Source organism: Sinocyclocheilus grahami, unplaced genomic scaffold (genome assembly GCF_001515645.1).
Source record: "Sinocyclocheilus grahami isolate Dianchi unplaced genomic scaffold, SAMN03320097.WGS_v1.1 scaffold2300.1, whole genome shotgun sequence".
NCBI lineage: Eukaryota > Metazoa > Chordata > Actinopteri > Cypriniformes > Cyprinidae > Sinocyclocheilus > Sinocyclocheilus grahami.
In genome coordinates, this window is record NW_015507479.1 from 50316 (window position 1) to 54964 (window position 4649).

General features: G+C 36.5%; 1 long non-coding RNA gene across 1 annotated transcript; it reads right to left on the reverse strand.

Annotated features, from left to right (window-relative positions):
- Positions 1 to 530: 530 nt before the first annotated feature.
- LOC107574662 (uncharacterized) lies at positions 531 to 4556 on the reverse strand. Its single transcript, XR_001607711.1, has 3 exons — positions 4485 to 4556; positions 689 to 770; positions 531 to 609 (listed from the first exon to the last, which is right to left on the reverse strand). It is a non-coding gene; the product is annotated as an uncharacterized lncRNA (long non-coding RNA).
- Positions 4557 to 4649: the final 93 nt, after the last annotated feature.

The following is a 4649-nucleotide window of genomic DNA, read 5'->3' on the forward strand; positions in this document are numbered from 1 at the left end:
TTTTTCTGCTTCGCGACGTACCTAACAACAGCAATTTTGCCTACATTTCATTTGCTGTCATTAAATTGCACTTCATTCAAAAGTTTGGGGTTGGGTCTTCACCAAGGCTGCATTCATCTGATTAAACGTGCAGTTAAATCAGTGAAATATTATTTCAATTTCAAATAACTGTCTTGTATTGTAATATATAGTCAAATGTAATTTATTTCTGTGATGCAGCACTGTATTTTCAGCATCATTCCTCCAGTCTTCAGTGTCACATGATCTTCAGAAATCAGTATAATATGCTGATCTGCTGCTCGAGACACATTTCTGATTATCATCAATGCTGAAAACAGTCGTGCTGCCCAACAGTAGTGTATATACCGCCAGTTTTTGGTGCTGGCTGTTATAAAATCCTCATCTCTTACCTAATGCATTGGCAGATGAGCGTGCATCAGACGACCTGAAACAGAGCAGACATGACTTCATCAGATGCAGTGAGCATATGGCTGTAGTTTTCAGTGTTTATGAGCTGATGGTGTGACGTACGGCGCTGGTGATCCACGTTTGCTCGATCCCGCTGCTTGAGTGACTGCTGCGATTGACTTTTCCAGCAGGTCTTTCCAACTGCGAGGAAACTTCGATTGAAAGGGAGCTACTAGACTTTCAAATGCATGCAGCCCATGAGGATTGAGCACAGACTCACGTGTTCTTCTCCGAGGATGTCCCGGCCACCAGCTCATAGATCTGACTCTCTGAAGTGCTGATCACATACAGCGCTTTATTGTCTGCAAGACGAACATAAGTTGATTTAATATTTGAAAGCAACACCGAATCTCGTCCAACCAGCCTTTTTATTTAACCCTCTGGTCCTCTTCGTTTGGGAGTCACACTCGGCTCCTTCGCGGTCAAAAGTGACCGAAGCCTTAAAATGTAACTTCCTTTTTTTCAGGAAAATCAATTTAATACATTTTTGTTCAATAATATTTTTTGATTATTATTTAGAATTTTGAGGGGATTTTAAGATATTATGCAATATTTATACAGTTTTAATGAGCTATTTTCCCCACAAGAATGAATATATTTTTATTTAATTAAATGGATTCCCATTGTGTTTTTAGACATACTTACTTCATTTTATTAGGTTTTGCTTTTAGATATATTTTTAGACATTCTAAAAGACTACTTTATGTCAAGGTTTAGATATTTTTGGTTAGATAAATATCAGGTTTTGCATTATGATTACAATCAAACATTGTGTGTGTGTGCATGTGTGTGTGTGTGGGGGGGGACTGTGCAGCACTTTTTTCTGCACAGTGGCTGATTTGTAGTTTGATTCTCTGAGTTGTATTTTTTAGTATTTCACATTCATTTCCTGCAACATGCAACAAAAGTCACTAAGTGTCATCTCATACTGATGAAGCTACGATTTTTAAAATGTCAAAATATAAGCCCACAGGGTTAATGTATGCTTAATAAACTTATATGTATAAACATATATGTATCATATTGAAAATCATTTTAAAAAGCTCCGACCTAAATTGGGGTTTCTCTTTCGTATAAAGAAATGCTTTCCTTTTGAAGCAAAAAAAGAGAATTATCTGAAGCTGCTTCCTCTCAGTGTTGGACTATGGTGATGTGGTTTATATGCATGCAAACGTATCCTTGCTAAAGACGTTGTATTGTATATATCATGCTGCAATACGATTTGTGATGAATGCATCATTGCACAAATTGGTTGGTCCTTCTTGTACCAAAGGAGAAAAATGCATGTGCTACTATTTATTGCAAAGGCATTATTTACATTTGTAATGTCTTATCATATGTGTCCCTGCAGCACAGAAGCAGTGTTAAGTCGCTGGGGGATATTTGTAGCAATAGCCAACAATACATTGTATGGGTCACAATTATACATTTCTCTTTTATGCCAAAAATCATTAGGATATTAAGTAAAGATCATGTTCAGTGAAGATATTTTGTCAATTACCTACTGTAAATATATACAATTTTCAGTTTTGATTAGTAATATGCATTTCTAAGAACTTCATTTGGACAACTTTAAAGATGATTTTCTCAATATTTAGATTTTTTTGCACCCTCAGATTCCAGATTTTCAAATAGTTGTATCTCGGCCAAATATTGTCCGATCCTAACAAACCATACATCAATGGAGAGCTTATTTATTCAGATTTCAGATGATGCATACATCTCAATTTCGAAAAAATGACTGGTTTTGTGGTCCAGGGTCACACATTATACTTCCATATTTGCTCCATCTGTTTCTTTTTATATGATCAACTCGGAGAGTACAAACACAACAGTCCTGCGGAGGAAGCCCCTCTCACACACACACACACACACACACACACACACACACCTTAAGAGAGTTTTACCACAGGAACATCCAGGAAAATCCAACAAAATGAAAATGCGAAAGCTCACAGACACAATCAAAGGCGCAGTAGTTTGTCCAAACACGCGAATATATCTTTGGTTACGGGGAGCTTTATTAACGGCTGTGATATCCGAACGTGAAGTATAGTGAGCTGTGGGAAGATCCATCTTGGCATACCAACCAACCGCACGATTCATAAGTGAGCTTATCTGGCATGCTGATACGGGGCGGCACACTGATTATCAGTCAAAATAAAGAAATGAATTTGCACGATCACTTCAGCATGAAGACCAAACCAAGTTCAAATCTACACGTCAGCTCTACACAGTCTGCCACGGACAAGCATACACAAACTGAAAATGCTTTAACCCTCTGGTCCTCTTCGTTTGGGAGTCACACTCGGCTCCTTCGCGGTCAAAAGTGACCGAAGCCTTAAAATGTAACTTCCTTTTTTTCAGGAAAATCAATTTAATACATTTTTGTTCAATAATATTTTTTGATTATTATTTAGAATTTTGAGGGGATTTTAAGATATTATGCAATATTTATACAGTTTTAATGAGCTATTTTCCCCACAAGAATGAATATATTTTTATTTAATTAAATGGATTCCCATTGTGTTTTTAGACATACTTACTTCATTTTATTAGGTTTTGCTTTTAGATATATTTTTAGACATTCTAAAAGACTACTTTATGTCAAGGTTTAGATATTTTTGGTTAGATAAATATCAGGTTTTGCATTATGATTACAATCAAACATTGTGTGTGTGTGCATGTGTGTGTGTGTGGGGGGGGACTGTGCAGCACTTTTTTCTGCACAGTGGCTGATTTGTAGTTTGATTCTCTGAGTTGTATTTTTTAGTATTTCACATTCATTTCCTGCAACATGCAACAAAAGTCACTAAGTGTCATCTCATACTGATGAAGCTACGATTTTTAAAATGTCAAAATATAAGCCCACAGGGTTAATGTATGCTTAATAAACTTATATGTATAAACATATATGTATCATATTGAAAATCATTTTAAAAAGCTCCGACCTAAATTGGGGTTTCTCTTTCGTATAAAGAAATGCTTTCCTTTTGAAGCAAAAAAAGAGAATTATCTGAAGCTGCTTCCTCTCAGTGTTGGACTATGGTGATGTGGTTTATATGCATGTAAACGTATCCTTGCTAAAGATGCTGTATTGTATATATCATGCTGCAATACGATTTGTGATGAATGCATCATTGCACAAATTGGTTGGGCCTTCTTGTACCAAAGGAGAAAAATGCATGTGCTACTATTTATTGCAAAGGCATTATTTACATTTGTAATCTCTTATCATTTGTAACCCTGCAGCACAAAAGCAGTGTTAAGTCGCTGGGGTATATTAGTAGCAATAGCCAACAATACATTGTATGGGTCACAATTATAGATTTTTCTTTTATGCCAAAAATCATTAGGATATTATGTAAATCTCCTACTGTAAATATATCAAAATGTAATGTTTGATTAGTAATATGCATTGCTAAGAACTTCATTTGGACAACTTTAAAGATGATTTTCTCAATATTTAGATTTTTTTGCACCCTCAGATTCCAGATTTTCAAATAGTTGTATCTCGGCCAAATATTGTCCGATCCTAACAAACCATACATCAATGGAGAGCTTATTTATTCAGATTTCAGATGATGCATACATCTCAATTTCGAAAAAATGACTGGTTTTGTGGTCCAGGGTCACACATTATACTTGTAATTATAGGACTAGAAATTCTTCTAAATTACATTTGACTGTTCCTAGAGTATGGCCTTTTCCTCCTACGGTCCTCGGTTATGGAAAGAAATGCAGAGTGTTATCATATTAGAAGCACTTCCATCTCTAAATATTTTTAGAAAGCTTTTCTACCTGGAAGAAACATGTGAATGTTTAATGTCATTCTTTATAAATGATGTTGGATACGATTTTATTATATTTCTTGTTTTATGTGTGTGTGTAATCTGTTTGAGTGTGCTGCCGTTTTGGCCAGGACTCCCTGCTAGAAGAGATGTATCTCTCAATGGGATAATTCCTGGCCAAATAAAGGATAGATTTGTAGAGATGCATGGCGTTTGAAGTCTGACCTGTGGCGACCGAGCGGACGAGGGCGGAGTCGAGGCGCAGGATTGGGCAGAAGGGGGTCTTGATGTCTGGAGTGTGACTGTGTGTGTGTGTGTGTGTGTGCCTGTGTGTGTGTGTGCCTGTGTGTGTGAGAGTGAGAGTGTGTGTGTGTGAGTGAGAGTGTGTGT